Source organism: Acomys russatus, chromosome 27 (genome assembly GCF_903995435.1).
Source record: "Acomys russatus chromosome 27, mAcoRus1.1, whole genome shotgun sequence".
Lineage (NCBI taxonomy): Eukaryota > Metazoa > Chordata > Mammalia > Rodentia > Muridae > Acomys > Acomys russatus.
The window spans coordinates 51,812,242-51,839,321 of record NC_067163.1 but is presented as its reverse complement, the minus strand read 5'-3'; the positions used below and the strand labels follow the sequence as shown (position 1 = coordinate 51,839,321).

The window sequence follows — 27,080 nt, the reverse complement described above, 5'->3', positions numbered from 1 at the left end:
TTTCTGGTTGAACTGTTAACATCTAATCTTTATGCTTTTGATTTGTAATTTAATCTAGCAAATGTTGCTAAAAAATATTAATAATAAGTTCCAAAGTCTTGGGTTAGAGAGAGAGAGAGAGAGAGAGAGAGAGAGAGAGAGAGAGAGAGAAGAGAGAGAGACTGTAATTGTATATTCATCATCTGCTAGCAGATGATTGCCAACTCTAGGAGATCCAACACCCTCTTCTGGCCTCTAAGACACCTTAACACATGCAGTGTACACATACACATAGGTAGGTAGGTAGGTAGATAGATAGATAGATAGATAGATAGATAGATAGACAGACAGACAGAATCTTTTATTGAAAAATAATAATAAAATTAAATAGGATGAATGCGATGCCCTGCAGTAAAGGCACTTGCAACACAACCTGACAACCAGAGTTCAATCCCCACAACGCGCATAAAGGTTTCAGGGGAGAACTGACTCCCCAAAGTTGTCCTCTGATCTCTACATGCTGCCACAGCACCCCACATACACATCATACACACAAGATAGTAAGTAATAAGAAGGGAGACATACCTGTTTTTACTCCTAAGGTTTAAAAAACAACAAAACAAAAAAAAATCTCATAAAACAAATGTGTGATCCCTTCGGGTCCCTATGTCACTTTCCTATTTATGTGAAGCCAGTTTGAGTTAGTCATGCCAAATTAAAATTAAAAACACATACATTTTCTTGTTTTTTAAAGATTTATTTATTTTGATTTTAGGTATATGGCTATTTTGCCTTCCTGTCTACATATGTACAATGTGCAAGCCTGGTGCCTGAGAAGGCCAGAAGAGGCCTCAGATGCCTCAGAATGAAATTACAGACAGTTGTGAGTAACCATGTGGATGCTGGGAACCAAACCCAGGTCCTCTATAGGAGAAGCAAGTGCTGTAACCACTGAGCCATCTCTCCTGCCCCCCTTTTCTTGGTTTTTGTCTGTATGCTTGTTTATGGTTTGGGTCAAGTTGTCTTTTTAGACAAAAATTTGGACCTACAGACTAGACTGGTCTCCACTCACACTTACCCTACTCTGGCCTCCCTAATACTGAAATGGCAGCCGTAGGTCACCACACCAAGATATACTTTATTTTCACCAAGGGCAATTATATTGTCCTGGGCACGTGGGTATTTCATTAGGCTTTATCACACATGTGTTTGATTCTAAAACAAATAATTGCTAAGCAATTCTCTGGATTACATTGTCCTAAGCCACTGTCTGTTTCCTACTGTAGGTGAGAACACCTTTGGTCGTTCATGGAGCTTCCATTCACCAACCTGGAGGTGGCATTCATTTTACTGGCTTTCTTCATCTTTTCCCTGTTTACTCTGGCTTCCATCTACACCAGCCCTAATGAAAGGACCGAAGGTAACACAGAAAAGAGAGAGCAAGCCCTTCCCGGCCACTCTCTGTCTTGTCTTCCACAATCACCTTTCTGTGTATTTGGATTTGGTTTCATTTCTGTTCTTTATGAGAATAAGTTTGGTTTTATGGGTGGCATGCATATGTGGCTTCGTTTACATATACATGGGAAGGCTTAGAATTGGAGTTTTGTCCAGCTCTGGAAAGGCAGCTCAGTTTGGGTTAGGACTACAAGGTCAGCTGATATAGTGCTTGCCTCGCACACAGGAAGCCCTCAAACCAAAATAAATAAATTAACTAATAAATAACAAAAATAATAATAAATTTCTATCAAGGCTTCAAACATACAAAAAATGAATATATATTATAAAACCCAATACCATGCTCTTGACAATATCAGCAAGTATTAAAAAAGGAAGCATATGATCTAAATGAATGTGCTAAGCATTCCAAGTCCCTCCAAGATCTATGCAGAATACATAACTCAGGGAGCATTTTGAGACCAAAAAAATATACATGTATGAATAAGCATCTGCCAAAAACATCATATATATTTATAGAAAATAAGACAAAATCATAAACAAGTTGTTCCTTTAAATGTTTGTTTATTTGTTTGTTTGTTTGTTTTTGAGACAATGACTCACTAAGTAGCCTTTGTTGTCCAGGATGGCTTTGACCCCACAGGATTTTTTACCTCCCAAGGGCTGAGATTAAAGGCATGTGCCAACATGCCTGGCTGGGTTTTTGGTGATTTGTTTTGAATTTTTACTTTTCATGTGTATGTTTTGCCTATGTGTATGCACATATGTAGGTATGTATTACATATGAAGACCATGTACCTAACAAGGTCCAAAGAGGCATTGGACCCCCTGTAACTATAGTTACCGATGGTTCTAAGACCCTGAATGGGAGCTAGGAACCAATCCCCATACCCTGCAAGAGCAGCAAATGCTCTTCAGCACTGAGCCATCTATCCTACTCCTTCCTCTGTTTATGGTTTTTTTTTAATCAAGCCTTTTTCATAGATTCTTGTCTTGAAAACACACTGTCTTAAATAGATTATGCCTCAGAGGCATGCAACACTTACCTAGCCAACTGGAAGCACAATAGAAGGCTATTAGAACACACCAGCCCCAGCAAGTGCATCCTCGGATTCCCACTGACCTAATTGGGGTCTATAAAGCCTGGTTCCTGTTTCACAACTTGTTTAGACTGTACTGTTTCAGATGGATTTGGCTGGCAGGATTAAACCAATGCAGCACTTTATCTAGCTGGATAATGTATTTCCTTCCCATGGTAGTGAATTTGGGGCTGGCATGACCTTCCCTGGTATCTTGAACCAAGACTGTTTCTACATTGGTTCCTTGCCGTCAGTAACCTCATGCTCCATGTTACGGGCCAATCCAGAAGATTGGAAATCAAATCTTTGCTCTCAGAAGTCAAACAGCTAGCCAAAATTTTGAGTTTGCATTTGGAAAGCAAGAAAGGTAAAACCAATAATGCCTGTTACATACACACACACACACAAATGTATGTGTATCTATATATATCCATACATGTATATATTATATGTGTATGCATCTATATATATACATATATGTGTATATATATACACACAAATATATATATATATATTGTGCATGTATGTGTGTGTGTGTGTGTGCGCACGCGCGCTCGCGCACCTTGACTAACCATGCCATCATCAAGGAGCTGATGGCATTAAGTTAGGGAAGACTCAAGCCAGAAAGAATATTTAAATTACTTGACCTTTAGAACTGTATATGTGTGAGTGTGTGAGTACATGCATGCACATACATGTACACATATTTAATTATTTATTGATTTATTTGTTGCATCAGGGTCTTGTGATATAGCCCTGCCAGGCTTGGAACTCACTACATAGACCAGGCTAGTCTTGAACTCATAGAGATCTGCCTTCTTCTGACTTCTAGCTACTGGGATTAAAGAAGTGCCCCACTTCCAGCCTATTTATTTGTTTTCAAAATAATATTTCTTAATTTGGGAATTTCATGTGTGCATACATCTTTTGCTCATAGCAAAGGTCACTCTCTCCCCTTCAAATCCCCGCAGACTTCTCTCCAACAGATCTCTCCCAAATTTATGTCTTTGTCTTTCTGCCTTTTTTTTTTTTTACACCACTGAGTCTAGTTGGTACTGCCTGTATCCAATAGTGCATGTTCAACTACCAGTAGCACACCCTAAAAGAAAAAAAAACCATCTCCTTGTTCCCAGCCACCACTGGCTGTCAAGAGTGTTTCAGCTAGGGGTGGGTGGGGCCTTAAGAGCCAGAGCAAAACTCATCATTTTGTATGGTTCATTCGTTTTAAATTTAATTTTCAAAAATACATTATTAGGCTGATGATGCCACTCAGTTGGTAGAGTGCTTGCCTGGGAAGCACAGAGCTCTAGATGCAATCTCCAGTACCGCATAACCCAGGTGTGTTGGTGGACATCACTACAAAGTAAGTGGAGGTAGAAAGACCAAGGTTACCCTTAGCCTTACCCAGAATTTGAGACCAGCCTGGGCTAAAGATCCTGCCTCAAAAAATAAAATAATAATAATAAAAATAAAATAGAAAAAGAAAGTAAGCTTCCTGTTACAGAAGTATATAGCCAATGATCATTTACCATCTGAGAAGTCTGCAGACATGTGTGTAAACCTACACACTCTGACATCTTTACACCTAACCCAGGAAAGGTGGACAAGTTCTGAAAACCAGTTGCACCGTAGATGCTTCCCTCAGCCTTTTGTTTTCTGAAACCACCACCACCACCACCACCACCACCACCACCATCTCTCTCTCTCTCTCTCTCTCTCTCTCTCTCTCTCTCTCCTCTCTCCTCCTCTCCTCCCCCTCTCCTCTCTCCCTCCCTCCCTCTCTCTCCTCTCCCTCCTCCCCCTCCCCCTCCCTCCTCTCCTCTCTCTCCCCTCCCCTCCCTCCCCCCTCCCCCTCCCCCCCTCTCTCTCATATGTTTCACAGCACTGCTTTATCAGGAAGAACTGTGTGTCCCTCTCATAGATAAGAGCCACTGTCAACTTCTATTATGGGCTCCTGAGTTTGCCTGATGCAGGGTAAATAGAGGCCCCCCTCCACCTTGTCTCAAGCAGTTGACACACACCACACACTCCGCCTCTTTGTCTTACAGTTGTTTTTACTGAGATTAGAACTGTTTGTCCCTCTGAAGCTAACTGGAGACAAAGATAAGTGCTTCCTGTAAGGCTGATGGAAGGAGCATCCTCCTGATTGCAGCTAAAGAAAAACCAACCAGCTGAGGCCCAACAGCTCTGGATTTGCCATGCAGCCAACATGGCACTAGTTTGACTCAAACCAATCTCTTTATTTGTTCTCTCTTCTTCTTCTTCTTCTTCTTTCTTTTTTTTCTTCTTTCTTCTTCTTCTTCTTCTCTCTTCTTCTTTCTTCTTCTCTTCTCCTCCTTCTTCTTCTCTCCTCCTCCTCCCTTCCCTCCCTCCTCCTCCTCTCCCTCCTTTTTTTCTCACAAAAAACCGTGTATGACTCCTATGTGTGATCATCTCAGATGAGTATAATGAAGGATCACATAGTTTCCTAGTTGGATTACAACTTATTTTCTGCGTGAAAGAGACCACTGTTCAGCATAAAAATCTCACTAGGAGGCCAGTGAAAAGGCTAAAGGCTCCAGCCATCGGGCTTGAAGACATGAGTCCCGTGGGGCCCACATCCTACAAGGAAGGAAAGAGCTACTCCCACGGCAAATGCAAGCATTCATGCACTGTGTCTGTCACACAGATACACACTAATCAATCAGTTAAAATGTGATTTTAAAAAGTAATCTCCCTAAAAACTATAATTTAGCAAGAACAGAATTTAGGAAGAAAAATCCACCACTAGATCCTGCTGTTCACAATTCATTCACCATCACTTGTGTCTTCTGAGAGAGAGAAAACGGGTAGAAAAGAACAAAACACGGAGTCACATCGATGTAAAAATAAAATTAGTGGCACAATAAGGTGGCTCATCAGTCACAAGCACTTTCTACCAAGCCTGATGACTTGGATTCAAACCCCAGGATCCTCATGCTAAAAGAAAAAAAAAAAAAAAATCCTACGAGTTGTTTGGTGGCCACCATATGCATATGCCACACACTTAGATATGTAAATAAATGTAATAACACTTTTTAAAATTAAATGCTTTATCTCCACTGAATGATTCCCTTGAAAATTAAAAAAAAAAAACAAATAAATAAACCAGGTAAAGCAATATTTTATGAAAAATAAGAAAGCACTGTGCACACCACGTAGAATGGTCTCTTCTTTGCAGATTTGGCTGGTTTGGGTGTGTGCTCTAGCCAGCTTTCGGAACACTACCTGGGACATAGGTGTTTCTGAAGAACTCATAACTGGATGCCATAGCTAATACACCCAGCTTATTTCTTTAGGCAATCTCACTGTGTGCTTTTCAAATTCATTAGCATGATGCATTCTGCCTCTCTCACTCCTAGTTCTTTCTCCTAACTCCTCCATAATAATACAATACTTCAAAGCTCCATCAACATTTAAGCCTGTCTAAAGCTGTGAAGCAGATATTGCTATATGTAGAAAATCCACAAACATACCCCCTGTTATCCTTTACATAAAATGCCATGCCCTTGTGAAGGAGCAGAAACGCCATCATAGGCTGCTGCTGTGTACACAAACACATCACCCAATAGGAGCCAGGCTGGTGGCTTACCCCTGTGGTCCTGGCTCTAAAGAGGTGAAAACAAGAGGATAAGGAGTCTGAGCCAGCCTAGGCTACATAAGACCCTATGTCAAAAGAGGAGTGGGGCTGGAGAGATGACACCATGGCTAAGAGCATGTGCTGTGTGCAAGGGGGCCCAGTTTGGTTCCCAGTACTCAAATGGTGGCTCACTGTCACCTGTGACTCTAACTCCAGAGGCTCTGACACCCTCTCCTGGCCTCCTCAGTCACTAGACACATACATGGCACATGTACGTACATGCAGGCAAAAACTCATACACATAAATAAAAACAAATATAATAATAATAATAATAATAATAATAATAATAATAATAATAATAGCTGAGCATGATGGTATATGCCTTTAATCCCAACACTCAGGAGGCAGGGCTTGAGGGTCTGTTAGTTCAAGGTCAGGCTGGTCTTCAGAGCAACTTCCAGGACAGCCAGGGCCATACAGAGAAACCCTGGCTCAAAAATAATGATGATAATAAATAAATAAAATTTAAGAAGATAGTATCTGAATTGCCTATAAACAACCTCCATTAAACTGTGTTACACAGAGCACATTAATTCAGAACAGCGCATGTCTGTGTAGATAAGCTCTGATTGCTGGTTCTCAATGTATATTGATCACCCATCTATAGCATTCACATTCAATATGCTCATGAGCTATATTTCTAATCTCAAATAAAATGTAACTAGCATGAATGTATGTGCTTGACAGAAGAAAATATGTAACGAATGCCAGAGTCAGATACAGATATATTTGGAAGTGAGATCTAATGACGTAATAAAGTATCCACCTGGTGTGCACAGGACCCTGTAGTTCTCCCCTTCCCCTGACCCACCCGCCGCTCCCCCCACTCCCTCCACTCCCCCACACACCAGGAAAAGCATCTATGCACAGCTAGGGTCATCTATTTCCGTTCTTGGTATGGTCCAGACCACTGTGTCTTTTTACTTTCTTGAACTATAAAGAATCATTTCCACCTGTTTCATTGTACTTGGTTTTCTAACCCTCCCACTGCAAAGCTACAGCATCAGTCACAGCCCATGTCTCATTCAGAGACTACTAAGCCACAAGGTAGCAGGCAGGAATCATTTCCTGCCTGGGTTATATTGTCATCCACCTGCCTTTGAAAGCTGTCTTGTCTAAAGAGCAGGAGGAAGTGATAAAATGTAAGTGACCCAGTAGGAAATTATAAGGATATTCTAGGTAGGTAATGATCCTTCATCAAAGGTGTGTGCACAGCCTCCTGACAAACAGGAGCCGCCCACATCCCCAGGCCAGACACTCCCTTCCAGGGAAGCTGTGGGAACTACCAGGTGGAGAGCCTTTGTGACTTCACCCATGAGCCTCGGGACACCAGAGGCTGATGATTCTGGGTCACCAAGTCAGATTAAAAGAAAAATGAAACTATTTTAGAATTCTTTAGCTACAATTGAAAGCTTTACATACATTAAGAACTCATTTAAAATTTACCATAATGGTGCACATCTTTAGTCCCAGCACTTGGGAGGCAGAGACAGCCTGGTCCACATGGAGAATTCCAGGATACTTAAGGCTTTAAAAAGACACCCTGTCTCTATAACAACAACAACAATAATAATAATTTATAGGGCTAGAGAGATGGCTCAATGGTTAAGAACACTGGCGGCTCTTCCGGAAGACCCAGGTTTTGATGTACAATACCCACAAGGCAGCTCACAGTTCCAGTTCCAGCACTCTCTCCCACCTCAGCAGGTGCCAGGCACACACATTTGACTTATAGGATACATGTAGGCAAAATATCTTATGCATAAAATAACTACATCTCCAACGAATTGACTTATAGGCCTGTGGAGATGGCTCAGCAGTTAATAGCACTACATATTGCTCTCCCAGAAGCCCCGAGTTCAATTCCCTGCACCATCATCAAGCAGCTTACAAACTGCCTGTAACTCCAGCACTAGAGGTACATAATGTCTCTGGCACTACTTGCACGTACAATAATAAGAAGAAGAATATGAATATGAATATGAATAAATATAGACCTTTAAGAAAAGAATTTATTTCTAGTGTTTGCGAGATGAAGGCAATTGGATCATGGCCAACCTAGGCTACCATACCTGAAGGATGGGGCCACATGGCCAACCTAGGCTACCATACCTGAAGGATGGGGCCAAACAAGTTATTTAGGTGTTTCAACTGCTCTTGTTATACTGTGTCAATATAACCAAGACATATTACAGCACTTTCTAACAAAAGAGCCTACATAGAAGGGATGGTAGGAAATAGATCAGAGTCAGGCAGGCTCCCAAGCCTACCACTCGCAGTATGACTAGAGGAAATTTCATAAGGGCCACGAGGCTGCCTTGCTTCACCTATAAATTAGTGCAGATAAATTACCCACACGGAGCTGTCGTGTGAATTTGAAATGTGACCAGTAAAATGCCGTCATATGTTTAGAACATAGCATTTCCTTTCTCAAGTTACCTTACTTCCGTGTTGTCTGCTCTTCTTGCTCAGGTCATTGGTTGCCTGTGATCTGTTCTGTAGTGTGCTCTTGTCTACATCTCTGCCACTGTGTTAAAGAGCCATCGTCGGTGTTTTCAATTGCATTTTCTTTGCGCATTTATCTTACACACACACACACACACACACACACACACACACACACACACACACTCAACTCCAAACACATTGAGTTGGTTGAAATGAGTGTCATATCTGCAGTTTTTCTAAACTATACCTGGCTTGGTTTTGTTAGGTTTAGGGGTCAGGGTTTTGTGTGGGGCTGGTGGTGGTGGTGTTCTGAAGGGGATATGATATCCAGCTTTGGGTTTTTTTTGGTTTTGGTTTTGGTTTGTGTGTGTGTGTGTGTGACACCAAATGTAGCTTGATGGCAAGAGATATTTGGTGAGAGCCTGCTCATAGGTATTACAGTTCAAATATTTGTTGGGAACCTGTATTAGATATTATAGCTCTTCTAAAAAAATGACACTTGCTTTATTCTGGAAGGATGGCTAATAAACACACACACACACACACACACACACACACACACACACACACACACACACACACACACTCAAAAAAAAATGCTCCAAAACACAAGTATGAATTCTGAAATCTGAGTGGCCATATTCTTAAAGGAATATTGACAAAAGCAGAACAGCATTGAACAAACAACAATTATTCTGCCTGCACCATGACTGACTCAGGCTATCTTCCTACAAGGCCCATAAATACCTGCATACTTATTTTTCACTCAACAGCTGGTCACCGTGTCCCTCTGTTTACTGACGGGTTCACTGCCCTGACCACGAACTTTTAAATATTCATAAGGCAGAAACTCCCACACATTCCAGTGAACACATCATCTTTCCATGCTGAACCGGTGCTCAGCATTCACGTTAGCCTCTCCTAAGGGCAGATTTTATGCCACTTGAACCGTGTCACAATACCCTCTCCAATGCCTATGCCCTCTGACAGCCTTCATTGTAGACTACCATGTACACTCCAGTGTAGTACAAGCCACTTGTTTTGTTTTGTTTGAGACATGGTCTCACTGTGTAGCTCTGACTGTTGTAGACCTCACTAAGTGGATCAGGTTGGCCACAAACTTGCAAGAGATCTACCTGTTTCAAGATTAAAGGTGTGCACTACCCCTGACCCCCTGCAAACTTTTGTTATAGTGATCCCTATCTAGAGGTAACATTTCTGGAATCATTGTGCCATTGTCCTCCCTATCATTTGTTGTTCATTTTTATTGTTATTATTGATAAATGAAGAATCAGTAAAGAAAACTTTTGCACGGATAGGGTGGTAATGCACTTTAATCTAAAGAAAGAGAGTGAGAAGTGGGAGGGAGGGACAAAGAGAGGGAGGGAGGGAGGGAGGGCAGAGACCTTGCAGAATATTTCTATCTGCATTTATTTCTGGTTAGTTTGGTGGTCATGGTAACAATTCAACAATAGTTTAATAGCATCAAAAAATGTCTATTGAATAAACTCCATACCCATTATATCCATTATTGTAAGAAGGGGCAATATAGCTGAGTTGTGTGGATGGGGGAATATTTTTTGTTGTTGAAACAGGGTCTCTTTATGTTTCCCTGGCTGTCCTAGAACTCCCTCTTTAGATCAGCCTGGCCTCAGTCTCGGAGATCCACTTGCCTGGGCCTCCAAGAATTACAGTTAGAGGTGCATACCATTATGTCCAGCTACCCTTGTGTTGTTTTTTCTAAACTTTTCTTTAAAATTTAGGTATGTGGTGTGTGTGTGTGTGTGTGTGTGTGTGTGTGCGCGCGTGTGTGTGTGTACATAATGTGCATACACAAGTGCCCACTGAGGCCAGAAGAGGGTACTGGATCCCCTGGCACTGGTGTCACAGGTGGTCGTGAACCACCTGTTGAGTGCTGGGAACTGAATTCCAGTCTTCTGTAAGGGCAACAACTTTTAGTCATGGAGCCATCTGGCCACAGGCTCTTATGCACACACTTGGTACACATAAACTCACAGGTATACACACATATCATAAAAATAAATAACTAAAATGTTTAAAATATACTCTAAATAATAATTTTGTTAATTTTAGTTTTATATATTTACATTTTTAAATTTTTTAGATTCATTTATTTTACATGCATGAGTATTTTGTCTGAATCCATGTATGTATACCATATGCATACCTGATGCTTACAAGGGTCAAAAGAGAGCATCAGATTTTCTGGCACTAGAATCATATGTGGTTGTCAGCTGCCATGTGGGTGCTAGGACTTGAAACTGGGTCTTCAGCAGGAGCACCAAATGTTCTTAACAACTAAGCCAACTCTCCAGCCCATATATGTGTGTGTGTGTGTGTGTATGTGTGTGTGTGTGTGTGAATTTGTATGGTTTATTCACAAATCAATTTATCAGTCATTCCTAGACAAATAGAAACATACGGAGTAGGTAACTCTGGAGACCAAAGTGGGAGACAAAGCTTATACCCTTCAAAAGTTATTGACAAAGAACTATTTTACCAGGAAGATGTTATGATTTACCTCCATGCTCAATAGTAATGCATACATTGCTGTTCAGAGTTCACAATGTGCACTCTTGACAACTTGTGACACTCCTTGGGGTATGTCTTGGTTACTTTTCTATTTCCATGATGAGACACTATGACTTAGGCATCTTACAAAAGAAAGCATTTGCAACATTTGCAGAAAACAGCTGCAGAGGGTTGAAGTCCATGACCATCATGGCAGGAGGCACGGAGGCAGGCAGGTGTGATACTGGAGCAGTAGCCGAGGGGTCACACCCTTATCTGTAAGCATAAGGCAGAGAGAGCAATAACTAGACCTAGCATGGACCTTTGAAACCCCAAAGCCCATGCCTAGTGACACAATTCCTCTAACAAGGCCACACCTCCTAATCCTTCCCAAACAGCTCCACCAACTGGAAACTTCTGAGCCTATGGGCCTATTCTCATTCAAAATACCACAGGGAGGAAGATCCTTGGTCTGCCAGTGCCAAGCTGAAAACCCACTAATGGAGGTGAGTTTAATGTAAGGGGAAGTAGAAAGCTCCAACCCTCCCATGATGGCAAGCTCAATGCCAATATCCTTCTTTGGAAGAGGGACAAAAATTAAAGGATGACAAATGTGGTTTGAGCATGGGTCAGGCAGTGTGGCTGAGCAAAGAAAGTAAGGAAGCCAGAAGCCAGGTCAGGATTTTGGATTTTATCCCAGGAGCAAAGAAAACAATTAATGGCAATGCACAGAGGAAATATTTTTTTTAATTAAAGTTTCATTTACTTTTATTTTATATGAATGTGTGTGTGTGTGCGCGCGCGCGCACACGTGCACACAGTGTGCCTGCCTGGTGTCCCTGGAGGCCCAAAGATGGTGTCAAATTCTCTGAAGCTGCAGTTACAGATGGCTGTGACAGATAGATATGTGGATGTTGGGAACCAACCCTATAGCCTCTGCCAGAACAGCAAGTGCTCTGAACTACTGAGGCATCTCTGTAGACACCAAAACATAATTTGATATACACATCCAGGAATCAATGAACAAGGACAGATACAGACTCACAATCTACCTCTGTCTACTAGACAGGAAACAGGACAAACTGGGGACCTGGGAAGTGTAGAGGAGTCTAACTGAAGCCTCTGGTGAGCTGCAGAGCAAGAATTCTGTGGCATTAGCATTTGCTGTGAAGACGTTATTATTGAACTGTCTCAAAAATAGCGAACCACACCTCAGTGACCTTACTCATTTTCCAGACATTTCCTGGGATTCCCAAAAACAAGACTAAATTTTTGTTTACAGTAAAAACATCTTAACTTTTCCTCAGCACTGCTGACCCAAGGTTTTACCTTATCAGCTGTAATCCTATCCAATGCCAATGCATAAGAGACATTTTGTGGCTGCCTTTAGGTTCCTTAGCAACCCTCAGACCTTCAAAAACCATCCAAAGCCAGCGTATATGGCTACTAAAGACACCTGCGCATGATTCACTTGCCAGAAGCCAACACTCTAATTCTCTAGTGTCTGCCTTTCTTCCAATCTTTGTGATTATAACCTATTTTTTAATGCCTTAGTGTGTGTGTGTGTGTGTGTGTGTGTGTGTGTGTGTGTGTGTGTGTGTTCTAAGAGAGAGAGAAACCTGGAAAAAAGACAGAGGTTAGAGGCGAATATGAGTGTGCACTGGTGTGAGTTGTGTGTTCTGTCTCACACATGAAAAGGACATGGCTTCTTAATCCTCTGTAGCTGGCCCAAGAGCTTCTGGAATCTCCTAGCATTGCTTCCTATTTCTGGTATGCACCCTAGGATTCCAGATGTGTGCAGATGTTTCTATGTAGGCTCTAGGGATTTGAACTCAGGCTGTCACACTCCTGTGGCAGTCACTTTTTCCCCCTTAGCCATCTCCTCAATCCCTACATAAGATGTTTGAGGACAGGGAATTACATAAAAGGCCTTATTTCAAAAGAAACAAAAGGGTGGGTGCTGTAGGGATGGCCCAGCAGTTACTGCTATTGCAGAGCACACAGGTTTGGTTTCCAGCACCCATGTTGGAGCTCACAACCATCTGCAACTCCAGTTCCTGTGGGTCCAGCGCTCTCTTCTGACCTCCATGGGTACTGCATGTACACAGTGCAAATGAACTCATGTAGGCACACCCAGACATACACATAAAATTTTTAAGATGTAAATATCTTGTATTTAGGCTCACATGTGTGTATATAGGTGCATATGTATGTACATCCATATGGAAGCTATAGGTCAACTTCCGGTATCTTCCTCAGTTACTCTGTATTTTATGTTATAGTGTTGGTTGGTTGGTTAGTTTTGGGTTTCCCCACACTTTTCTTTTTTTCTTTCTTTTTTACGTTATGTATATGTAGCTTTATCTGCATGTACATCTGCACACCAGAACAGGGCATTTGATCCTATAGGACTACAGTTACAGACAGCTGTGAGCCAATATGGGTGTTGAGAATTGAACTCAGGACCTCTGGAAGAGCAGCAAGTGATTTTAAGTGCTAAGCCATCTCTCCAGCCCCACGACCTTGCTTTTTAAGACAGGGTCTCCCAATTTGCCTCAAGCTGGCCTATTGTCTAGGCTGCATCCTGCCTCTAATTCTCCCTGCACTGGTATTGCAAGCATGTGCCCCAAGCCTGGCTATTTTACCCGGGTTCTAGGGGCAGAACTCAAGTCCTGCCGGTTACGTGATTAGCAGTTTGTGAGCTGGGCACCCCTCTGGCCCCAAAACTGTCTTCAGAAAAGCTGCAGCTCTGCCTCATACTGACTCCTCCTGAAGGTCTTTTCTGGGGCCAAGGTAAGAAGCTAGCTTTACCTGAGTGCGGACCCCTAAGAGATAACGGGACTTCTTATAACAGTGATATAGTGTCCAAAAGCTGTTTAATGTTTTCCATAGCAACAAACTCTTTGTGGATGAAAAGTAGTGTCCTGCTCTGAGCAAGAAAAAATACTGATGAGAATGAGAGGTATGCGTGAAAACCCAGGATGTGTGTATGGTGGGTCGGGGAGAACCCAAATATGAAGAACATTACTTACAACAGAAGGCGTCTTCAATCTTGTGTTGTTTCATTACATTTTATTTAGTGGCTGTGAAGGATGGAGTGAGTGTGTAAGTATGTAGGTACACTATGTTCAGGAGTGTGTGTGTGTGTGTGTGTGTGTGTGTGTGTGTGTGTGTGTGTGTAGGAGAGAATGCCAAGGAATACCTGTGAATGTCAAAGGACGATTTTTGAGAGTCCATTTTCTTCTTCCACTATGGGAGACCAAAATTTGAATTCAGACTGTTGGCCTTGACAGCAAGCACCTTTACCCAGTGAGCCATCACACCAGCCCACCTCTTCTCTGCCTCCGTGTGGTATTTATCATGAACTAGGTTTGATTACACATTTTTGGTAGCAGAGGAAATCATCACTAAGAAAAAGTACAATTAAAATGGCATGATCTCAAGGACGTGTTCTTCTCCCATTGTGAGTACCTAGAAGCTTTGGGCTTCTGTCACTGCAGGCTGTTTCCACACTGTAGTGACTCCTGGGTTTTCTGCGTGAATGCTTGGAAGCACAGGCCTGCAGCGTCCAGAGACCACAGGCTCAGTGGTTTCCAGTGAAGCTGTTGGAAGTAAAACATCAAACTGCCTGGCTTCCAAATAGGGGAGTTCCCAAATTTGCTTCATATAAAAAAAAAAAAAAAGAAGAAGAAGAAGAAGAAGAAGAAGAAAACTTTGTCTAAGGAAAAGGCTAAATGGCCCTGACTGGGCCAATTTGTAGTATTTCCTATTTATATGCCCACTGTTAAGACTAGTTGTGTTTTCCTGCAGTGTTTCTGCTTTTCACTGCACCTGACACACCTCCTGCCTTTATGAGCAAAGTTATGAAGGCAAGGCTATAAATGGGATCAAGGTCATCGTATCAAGAAGCCATTAACTTAACAGAAAAGAGATAAAGCACAAGGCCGCCTTGGGTTATCTCTGAGGCCAAGTTTCCAGTTTGTTTTAGATGAAATCAAAACATCAACACTCCTGGCATGCCTGTATTAGGGAGGCAGGGGCATCAGTAAAGTTGTCCTGAGACAGAATTATCAACACACTTAATCGCAGGCTGGTAGATGTGCGGACACAGCACACAGCACATTTTGAAAGCTGGTGAGAAAGAGTCCCTCTGCATAGACTCCAGGGCATAACTGCAGCAGCCAGCTGGTAAACCAGTCAACAGAAATGTCTTCAAATGGAATCCGAGGAAAACAAGCCATTTCTGTGGTGTTCGTTGAACCTTCTTTGTTCACAGTTGTAGGTCCCAGCAAGCAGCATGCTAGCCCCGGAGACACCACATACACACACTGTCTCCCAGAATATGTATAATGCAGATAATTTCATTCTTTATTCAAAATCTGGAGAGTAGTCTGGGGGCTGAATAAGGTGTGTCCTAAGTCAGGAGGTTAAATGATGTCGCTGACAACCTGGGTTCACTTAAACAGAAGTTGTTAAAGGTCAGTAACTGTAGAGTTAGGAAAAGATGCTTGAAGCTCCTGAGGGGATAAAAGCTGCTGGGCCTGTTGGCTAGTGGGGCAGGTGACAAAGGAAGGTCATTAATTCAAGGTCTACTAGGGTTATGGAGTGTATTCAAGGAAATCTAGGCCACTTCTTAATCTAGGCTAAGAACACACCTCACTTAAGTGTTTTAAATAGTCTTTTTTAAAAAAATTTAAGAATGTGGTTCATTTGTGAGCTCTTGCCTAGCATAAAACTCTCATGGTGCAGGCTCACATAGGACTAATAGATTTATTAAATTTGTTATACACTACTACTTTAAAATCTCACATGCTGCTGGTGAGATGGTGGTAAGTGAAGGCCCTTGCTACCAATCCTGGTGGCCTGAATTAGTGTCCAGGCAGCATAATGGAAGAGGCAAACCAACTCCCAAAGCTGTGTTGTCCTCTGAGCTACACACACACACTTCTTAAAATACAATTTTACAGTGAGACATTGGGACATAATTCCAACACTTAGGAGAAAGCAAGAAGAACCTCAGTTTAAAGCCAGCTTGGGCAGCATAATAAGACCCCACCTTGAGATTTTTTAAAAGTAAATTATTAACTTATAACTAAAGAATTCTGTATACCCAGTAGTTATAGTCACACAAAACATGTATATAGCTGTTTATAGCATTATTCATAGCCACCAAAAGACAAACAAAAACAAACAAGCAAACAAACAAAGCAAAACAGAAATGATAACTGGGCTGGGTGAATATGATCCAAATACTTTATGCAGATATTTTTAAAATACATAATGAAATTATGTGCAGTTTACATTTTCTTATATAAAACATTTCTCTCTCATTTTCCCTTTTATTGAAAATAGATTCTTTCCTCATACAATATATCCTGATTACAGCCTTCCCTCCCTATATTCCTCTTAGTTCCTCCCTCCCTCCCCTCCCCTCCAGATCCACTCCCTTTCTATCTGTCATCAGAAAAGAACAGGCTTCTAAGAGATAACAGCCAAATGTGGCAAAAGAAAATATAAGACAAAACAAAAACCATCACATCGATATTGGAAAAGACAAACCATCAGACAGAAAAGAGACCAAGAAAAAGCACAAGACTCGAAGCCCCATCATTCTTTCACCCAGGAGCCCTGTAAAAACACTAAAGTGAAAGGCAGTGCAGTCGCTGTAGTGCAGGCCTGATGCAGACCTCTGCAGGGATGGTGCATGCTGCCTCAGTCTCTGTGAGATATAAAACATACCTTAAGACAAGAAACCAGCTGAAGAGATGGCTCAGAGGTTAAGAGCACTGCCAGCACTTCTAAAGGTCCTGAGTTCAATTCTCAGCAACCACATGATAGCTCATAATCACCTATAATGAGATCTGGTGCCCTCTTCTGGGATGCAGGCATATATGCAGGCAAAACACTATACTTAATAAATAAATGACTAAATAAATAAATCTTTTAAAAAAGACAAACAAACAAAGACAAGAAACAAGACAAATACCTTTCACGAGGCACATAGATAGTCACAGGTAAGGGACTAAGATACAGTCGTTCTTGGTTGTTGTCATTTTAAGACAGCTGCACTACACAGCCCAGGCTGTCCTTGAACTCACAATGATTCTCCCACCCAGCCTTCCAAGTGCTCAAGTGCTAGGATTACAGGCATCTGCCACTATGCAGTACTCTGAACTCCCCTCGGTCCTCCCCATTCGACAACTGACAATCTCCTGAAAGGCCAGGTGGTGGTATGTGTCTGCAACTCCAGCATTTGGATACTAAAAGAGAAGATTGCAAGTTAGAGGCTAGCCTGGGCTAATTAAGGAGACCCTCCCCCATACCTCCACCCCCTCCCATCATCAAACAAACAACTTAAGATGCTGTCAAATACCCCTGCTGGGACCAGTTACTTCTGGTGAGAAGTGCTGTGCTCAGTGTTGTGGATAATTCTCTTTCCATGCCGTTCTGTGCAAGACAAACTGTAGAGACTGGCCGGCAGCTGCCAAGCACAAAGGGAAGCGGGAAGGTTAACCACCAAAAAGCAGAGGAGTTTCTGGGGAGAGGGTCTTGTTCCTGTCTGGATGCTAGTAGTGGGTTCCTCCCTGTGCATGCCTTGGGACCCATGGGCCCTTCTACCTACAAAGTCAGCTTTACCTTATGGAAAAGAAACTTTTTAAAGCACACAGAACACTCTCTCTGGAACACTATAATGCAAATGCTGAGGTTGAGATGTGCAGCTTCAAAGGACTGCCATCCAACCCCCACATTAACTGGGGAAGTTCTACATTCTTGTATCAATTTCAAATAAGTTAACATAAAATGACCATAAAACATATAAACAGGGGCCAGTGAGATGGCTCCGCAGTCAATGTCCCATAGGCCTGCTGCCACTGTTTAATTACCAGGACCAACACTGCGGAAGAAAAGACTCAACTCCCCAAGCTGTACTCTGAACTCTACATAAGAGCTGGGAGGAGATACACACACACACACACACACACACACACCACATACAGTGAAACCATATACATATATACATGCACACACACAAACACACACACACATACATACACACACACATATATGGTTTAAATTGAATTTATCTGTAAACAAAGTTTAACTGAATTATCTATGAACAAACATGGGTATCAGTACATAGAGGGTTTCTCTGTGTAACGCTGGCTGTCCTCTGTAGACCAAGCTAGCCTAGAACTCAGAGATCCACCTGCCACTGCCACACAAGCACTGGGATTAAAGGTGTGCACCACCCTTACCATTCCAGAGGGTACTCTTATAGTAAATATTTCAATGAAAGAAATTTAGAGACCTTTGTTTTGTTTTTGCATTTTCAAGACAGGGTTTCTCTGTGTAGCCCTGGTTGTCCTGGAACTTGCTCTGTAGACCAGGCTAGTTTTGAACTCAGAGATCCACCTGCTCTGCTTCCTGAATACTGGGGTTAAAGGTAATTTCTACCACTGCCTAATGAATTTATAGAAAAAAAATTTTCTCTTTTGGTTTTTTGAGACAAGGTTTCACTGTGTAGCCTTGACTGCCCTGGACTCACTTTGTAGACCAAGTTGGCCTCGAACTCACAGAGATCCACCTGCTTCTGCCTCCTGAGTGCTTGGGTTATAGGTGTGTGCCACAGGAGAGCTTAATATCTAATATGAGACTGCATGTGAATAGAAAACATCCATCAGATGTTTTAAGAAAGATGATATACATCTTTCTGATGTGAAAAAATTAATGTGTACAAACATTTTCCTTTTATTTATATGAACCTACAGAAAAACATCAAAACTGTAAAACAGAGAAGCAGCTTTCTTGACTTTAGGGGAGCTAGGACTACAGCCTATTGCTTTAACTTGGGGGAAAGGCCCAAGTTCGCGTGCCAGAATTTAAAAAAAAAAAAAAAAGTCTTAATAATTAACCCTCAAAGTGCAGCTTTAGTGACAGAATTCCAGGCTTCACCCGCCCCCGGCCCCCCATCCCCGGTCGTGCATAGCAAACCGTTCTGCCCACTGTCTGGTGAAAGGCAAAGAATGATGGCCCTAAAACCAAGCCAGGAAATCCACACCAGCTACGAAGAGAGCTGGGGTCGGGAGAGAAGGCCCCTGGGAAGTGGGCCTAAGACTGCAGGAGTTGTAACCAGGCTGAATGTTCTCACTGTTCCCTGGGGAGAGGTAAGATATATGGCTGGAGGACAAAAGACATTCCAAGCTGGAAACCAAGACCACCCGCCTTTAAGTCACAGACTAAGGTCTCCTCCTTTGGCACGCTCTATCCAAACTTCAGAACACCGAGCAGTTTAATTTATCTTTCGTAAATGCAACCATTAAACGCCGCTGGATCTTGATATTTCCGAAAAACATGCTACATGTCCAGATAAAGTATTCCTTTTGACTCAGAAAGGACCATTTGATGAGCGTAGGGAAACTTTGGAAATGTAACATAATGGCTGTAAACAGGGAGTTAGATACTTGATAATGAATTTCATAGGAATAGCGAACAGCTACGAGGCCAAAGGGCAGAAGAACAACGCATGCGCAGGATGGACGCCGCCGCCCATGTCTCCCTTCAGAGAGCACTGAGGCGCAAGGAAATCTAGCTTGGCAGTCTCATGTGCCCCTTAACCACGTGGGTACCGTAATGAGAGTCACTGTGGAACTGCTGAGAAGGGGTGTGCCACAGCTGACATCACAGGATTGATGGCTTATACCTTCGGAGACCTTGGTGTTTGGAAGAGCCATGCCCAGCATGACGCTGTCTCCGCTATCATCAGCTGCGGTTGTAGGTATTGCCCAGCCGGGGACTTTGGAATTGTTTTTAACCCTCTGTAAAGTTCAAATGCATTTTAAATTTTTTTGAGTTAGAGTCTCACTATGTAGCTCTGGCTGGCCTGGAACTCAGGGAAATCTGCCTCCCAAATGCTGAGGTGAAAAGGCATACACCACCATGTCTGGTATACATTTGCATTTAGGGGTGAGTGTGTGTGTGTGTGTGTGTGTGTGTGTGTGTGTGTGTGTGTGTGTGTGTGTGTGTGTACACATACCACAGTAACACTGTGAGGTCAGAGGACAGATGTCAGGAGCTTCCTTCCGCCTTCTCTCCTGATTGTGCCCTGCGGCAGTACCCGACCACATCTGTGTTATCAGTTTGCCGGGGTTCTGTTTGTTTTGGGCTTTTTAGAAAAATAGTATGCCAAGCAGTGGCAGCACACTCTTTTAGTCCCAGCACTATGGAGGAAGAAGCAGATGGATCTCTGAGTTCGAGGCCATCCTGGTCTACAGAGCAAGTTCCGGGACAGCCAAGGCTACACAGAGAAACCCTGTCTAGAAAAACCAAAAAGAATAGAGAAAAAGAAAGAAAAATAATATATTTATTGGGGATCATGGTAAGCTGGAATTAAAGCTACTAATCCCTAGGGACACTTGGGAAGATGTTAAATCCACTACCAAGATTCTTGCAATTACCAAGAGGGGTTTAGAGAAAGAATGCAAGTCACTTGTGGTGCCTCCTGTCTACAATCCCCGCAAACAGGAGGACTGAACTGCATGGTCAGCCAGGACTACAGAGCAGAAGCCTATCTCAAAAAAGTCACACATTCCTCCCCCGCATATATATATATATATATATATATATTACATATCAAGAGAGAATGAGACTCAGTCTCCAAATAGTGAACACATTATTGCTCTTGTGTTTCTATCTGTTGATGCCCTTCCTTTTCTTTTATTTCCTTCTTTCCTCATCTTTCCTGTTCTCTCACTTTTTCCCCCTTTTCCTATTTCTTTTGTTCCACGTTAAAAATATGAATCCTGGCTTTTAAAAAATTTTAAACTAAAGCCAGTGGAGACAGCCCCGGTGCTCACTGGGATCTCTCTTCCTTGACAGTCCATCTCAAAAGAACAAGAATTTACTTGACTTAGAAAACGGGACTTCTAGATCTTTTTAACCTCAACCTCCGAATCCCTATCTTTCCAGAAAAGGGGGATTTATATAAACATGTGCACACTGTTGCCTGCTTGAGGATACAAATGTGCCTCACTCAGCCCTAGCTTAATCACTCCAGTGTTTGAACAAGTCAACCTTTCAAAGGAGAGACTTAGAACGCAGCCTTGCCTTTTGGTTTAGACACATAGCTTAACCTATTTGGTAGAGTACTTGTGTACAATTGCATTATCTTGGGACCTTGTGTTATGGCCAGATCTTTAGAACTGTAACACCAGGCTCACCCAGGGCTACACACTTAGCTATTGGTTCACTCCTCTTCAAATACTCTTCCCAGAATCTTGGTCATTTACTTTCAGGAAAGCTTAGCATGACCGCAGTACTATGCAGACGCCCTTTGAACTCCTTGCTTTCACCGGGAAATGATACAAGCAACACTGGTGTGCTCTGAACTTCATGCTCCTGGCTTGGAAGAAGATTTTTAACACCATATAATAGATGTGGTGCTGGGTGTGTTTCAGGGACCGACTCATCGATCAATCTAACTGCTCCGCTTTTGCTCACAAGAGCTAATTCTTCTGATGATTAACAATATTTTAGAAAGCGGGGTCACTGAGATGACTCAGTAGAAAAAGGCACGTGTGGCCAAGTCTGATGACCTGAGTTCAGTCCCTGTGGGACCCACATGCTGGAAGAAGAGAAAAAATTCCCACGGGTTATCTTCTGCCTTCTATATGCACACATACTCTCATAAAATAAATGAATGCAATGTCATTTAAATTTTTAAATATATATTTAGAGTCTAAAGGAATGGCTGAGCAGATGAAAGCACTAGCTACTCTTTCAGAGGACCCAAGATCAGCTCCCCAGAATCCACATGGCCACTCACAACCATCTGTAACTCCAGTGCCAGGGAATCCCTGCCCTTGGTTGGCCTCCGAGGGCATTGCACACACAAGGTACACAGACATACATGAAAGCAAAGCACTTGTATGCATAAAATAAAAAATAAATAAATGTTTTAGGAACATACTCTTTCCCCAAACACACACACACACTCACACACACACTCACACACACACTCACACACACACTCACACATACACACACTTTTGTTTTCTTATATATTAAAGCCATAGCCATATAGAAAAGAATAAACAGAATCACAGAAACTAATTCCAAGAAGGTGCTGCTGATGGAGAAAATTTTTCAAATCAACTATTAGTGTCAAGTCCTAAACTATTTGGGGCACACACCTGTAACTTCAGTAGATAAGGGGAAACTGAGACAGGAAAATTGCAATGAGCTCTAGGCCAGCCTGAACTACAAAATGAGATGCAAAAAGAAAAAAAAGAAGAGAATGGGGAATAGTGGGCATGTATTATGATGAGTGTAATCAGGACACATTGTTTTATTTGTATAAATTTAAATATTTATTTATTGCATAAAATAAATATGCTTTTTCTCAAAAATTTTAAATCTTAGCCGGGCATGGTGTCTCACGCCTTTAATCCCAGCACTCGGGAGGCAGAAGCAGGCAGATCGCTGAGAGTTCGAGGTCAGCCTGGTCTACAAAGTGAGTCCAGGACAGTCAAGGCTACACAGAGGAACCCTGTCTCGAAAAACCAAAAAATAAAAAAAATATATAAAATTTAAATCTTGTATGTATGTGCGCCTGGGAAATTTTTGTGTACCATGTATGTGTAGGAGCCCACAGAGACCAGAAGAGGGCACCAGAGGCTGCAGGGACCACAGTGCGGGATGGTTGGAAACTGAAACTGGGTCCGGGACAGAAGCAGTCTGTGTTAACTGCTGAGCCATTTCTCAAGCCCAGTTATGTTTTGGGGGAGTTTGGTTTGGTTTGGTTTGGTTTTTGTTTTTTAAGACAGGGTCTACTAAGTAGTCTTGGCCAGCCCAGAATGCACTACGTAGACCAGGTTAAGCTCAAACTCCAAGATCCACCTTCCTCTGCCTCGCAAGGATTGGATTAAAGGCCTGTACCATCAGGTCAGGCCAGGGATATAGAATTTTAAAATCTTTTTAATCTGCCAGGTATGGTAGCACATGCCTATAATCCTAGCACTTTGGAGGCAGAGGCAGAGGATCTGGAGTTCAAGATCATACACAGTAAGTTAGCAAACCAGCTCAGGCTACGTGAAACTGTCTCAATGATGACAATAAGAATGATAGTTTGAGAATTTCTCACAGACATAGCTGCACAGGCTGGAGAGATGGCTCAGCAGCTGAGAGCACAGGCTGCTGTTCCTGAAGACCTGGGCTCTACTCCCTGTACACACGTGGCGGCTCACAACTCTGCCCAGCTCCAGGGGCTCCCACACCTTGTGCCCTCCTTGGGCAACAGGCACACAAGTGGTGCACAGACACGCACTCAGGAGCAACACTCATACACATAAAAATAAATAAATGAAATATGAAATGCTATGACGATCGAAACAACAAATGGGAAATCTGAAAACGTATGAGCTAAGCAAACTCTACACCTGGCCTTGCTCCAAATGGCTTCATATTTAAAAATTCTTCTTAAATGGATTACTCTTCGAGTAATAAACCAAACTCTAAAACTGAATTATTTACACGTTTTACAGATGGCAAAATCCCTATTAAAGTAATCTAATAAATTGTGCCATGTGAGTAAGTTGCTTTAAGTAACTTCGCATGAACTTGTAAATTCTTAAGACTACAAATAAAACTAATTAGCATCAGTTTTGACTCTTATTACACCCGTAACCATGGTTCCTGAAAAATAAAAGAAAACCTCAAAGAGAACAAAGTCAGCTTTAACAAGAAAAATTAAAATGCTTAGGGCTAACATTTTTCCAGTCAAATAAGAAATAACTTTATTCATTGGTTTGGTGTGTGTGTGTGAGTGTGTGTGTGTGTGTGTGTGTGTGTGTGTGTGTGTGTGTGTGTGTTATACAGGAGTGATGCTGGTGCATGGCACATGTTCCTGTGTGCACATGTATGTGGAGGCCCAAGAAGATTGTCCAGCATCCCACTCTGTCACTATCCATCTTATTTCTTTAAGTCTCCTTGCAGCAAAGTGGGCAGCCAGGGAACCTCAGTAAACCTTTGGTGCCATTGTCACCGGTGTGCACATTACCATATCTGGCTTATTACATGGGTCTTGGTATATGAACTCTAATCTTCATTGTTAGAGAGCAAGCACTCTTAATCACTCAGTCTTCGTTCCAGCCCAGTCAATGGTTTTCACTAGGCGAAAGTCTACATTTTAGTGTAATTATTTCTATTGATATGAGAGAGAGAGAGAGAGAGAGAGAGAGAGAGAGAGAGAGAGAGAGAGAGAGAGAGAGAGAGAGAGAGAGCGCATAAGAGCATCATGACTGGTTAGGCGTGGTGGTGCACGCCTTTAATCCCAACACTCGGGAGGCAGAAGCAGGTGGATCATTGTGAGTTCGAGACCATCCTGGTCTACAAAGTGAGTCTAGGATAGCCAAGGCTACCCAGAGAAACCCTGTCTCTGAAGAAAAAAAAAAAAAAAAAGAAAGAAGAGCATCATGACTGAGGCATCCTTTGCAGCCCGTGCTGTCCTGCAACTCACTATGTAGGTCAGGCTGGCTTCAAAGTAATAAAAATCCTCTGTCCTCATCTTCCCAAGAACTGGGATTGGTCACCAGCCTGACCTTGATCCCCTGGCCTCTGTCTGTTGAATGCAGGCAGGCTGTACAGGGGCTCACTACCACAGCACACTCTGTTGTCTGTTCCTGCATTTGACCTTACCCCTGGTCAATGGAAAAATCCACATTATACCAAGCCCTTCAATAACTAGAGTTAAGTTTCTACTTTTTTTTTCTCAGTGGTTAACTTTGTTTGTTTGTTGCAGAAGATGACCACCACCTAAAGGAAAGGAGAAAGAAAAGAAGGAGTTTAAAAAGAAGAAAAATTGCTCAGAACACAGAATTGAAACAATGTAGCGGTGAGCTCAAGGCCACCCGAGAAAACACACAGAGGTGCCCCTAAGGATGCAAAGGAAGTTGGTCCCTGGGAGGTGCTTTCCTGCAGCGCTTAACAGGCCACAAGACCAAGGACAATAAAAGAAGCCATCAGATCTTCCAGGATGACAATAATCACTAGGACTCAACACAGGATCCAGCTTCATAATCCTATTCATACTCTTATTCCGTCATGCATCCTTATTGAAAATATATTTATAATGCCTACTGTGAGCACTAGCTGTCAATAAAGGAATACAAAGTCAGATCTCTTAAGGAAGAGAAAAGATATGTATTTTCTCTAGTCAGAGAAAATAACAATAACGGGGACTGTGACTCAGTGGTAGAGTGCTTGCTTAGCATGTTTAAGGTTCTGAGTTCAATCCCCAGCAATGACAAAATAAACAAACAATCATATTTTTAAAACTATGTACATGTGCGCGTATCTGTAAGTCGGCATGTTCACAAATGCCCACAGAGGCCAGAGGAGGCGGTGACATCCTACAGCCTGAGTCACCAGGATGCTGAGACCTGAACTCAAGTTCTGGGCAACAGCAAACAGCTTTTAATGCTAAGCCACCTGTCCAGCTCTAAGAACAATACATTTTAACTATTTTGTCTTCAGTTGGGTATGCCCAGCGTAACTGAAAAGCTTTGAGTCTTCTGTTATAAATTAACAGTTGACCGTGTTACTGTTTCATCTATTTCTGAAATAAACACTAAAGGCAAAATTATATTTCCAGACCCCTAAGGTAGAAATGTGACCTGTTCCTATCAAATAGAAATATTATATTACCATTACCATTGTTTCAAATTTTTTTTAAGGCCTAAAAGATATAGTTTACAAAGACATGGGGGGTCTTGGGAGGAGAGGGAGGGATTTTTTTAATGTTTATTACATGGTTTTCCTTATTTATTTTGTATGTCTGCCTGCATGCATGCGTGACTCAGTCTGCCGTATGGAGAGATTGGAGAACAAATAGCTGGGGTGGAAGACTGAACTCAGGTGGCAGGCTTGTGGCTGACACCTCTACCTGCTGAACTCAGGTGGCAGGCTTGTGGCTAACACCTCTACCTGCTCAGCCTCTCACCAAGCCTGTGCACGTTTCTGTAAACCCACGATTCTAGTGCTTGTATAAGTATGTAAGCACCTAGGGGAAACTCTTGTCTCTTTTCCTTCTTCTTCCTGAAATTTAAATCTCTGTATTGCGGATATTAAGTCATTACAGCCAGTGTTGATCGTATCACAGAGACAAAAAGGAATGGGTAGTATTGCCAACCATAGCCAACTGTCCAGATGTGAAAGTCAGAATCATAGGTGCATTGCCGGCCACTGAGTCCCAGCAGTGCAAGGGATCCCACTTACCCGTGTCCTACCCTACTCCATACTTTTTGCACTCAGGAAAAATTTAATACAAATGCAACCTTGCCACACATTGGTAGCCAAAGAGTTGTGGACCAATACTTAGCATACTTAACAAAGTAGTTCCCAGGTCAGAATATCAAAACTAAAGGCATTCATTACATAAAAATGGGGGAGGCATTGCATTGTTGTTGTTGTTGTTGTTTAAGACAAGCAGAAAATAGCACAGTGGTGCATACCCATAACCCTGGCGCTCAGAAGAAGGAGGCAGAAGGATCAGGAATTCAATTCACCCTTCAGACGTAGCGAGTTTGAGGCCAGTCCAGGTGACGTGAGTCTCCATCCCAAATAAGAAACAGAGCAGACAAGCAGGCATCAGCCTGCTTCCACCTTTCCTGACTGCTGGAGGATTAATTCGTCTTAGCTTCAGTGTTCTCCCTGAAAAGCCAGGACAGGGGAGACCCTCGCAGGGTTGTTAAAGGAGTAAGAGACAGCATGTTATTCAGTGCTGGGGACGTGGCTGGACAAGACTGCACGTATCTGAAGACATCTGCGTTCCCTTTCAGGCTGTTAGACGTGATGTTCTGGGGGAGCAGAACAACCTAAAACCAAATCCTAAGCTGCTGACCAAGTCCTCTCCTGTTCTCACCCTTACCTCACC

General features: G+C 42.4%; 1 long non-coding RNA gene across 1 annotated transcript in view; it reads left to right on the top strand.

Annotated features, from left to right (window-relative positions):
• Positions 1-27,080, top strand: part of LOC127210286 (uncharacterized) — a 90,364-nt gene that overhangs the window by 16,577 nt on the left and 46,707 nt on the right. The window contains exon 2 of the long non-coding RNA XR_007833269.1: positions 1,266-1,399. This is a non-coding gene — a long non-coding RNA (uncharacterized LOC127210286). The remainder of the gene's footprint in view (positions 1-1,265; positions 1,400-27,080) is intronic.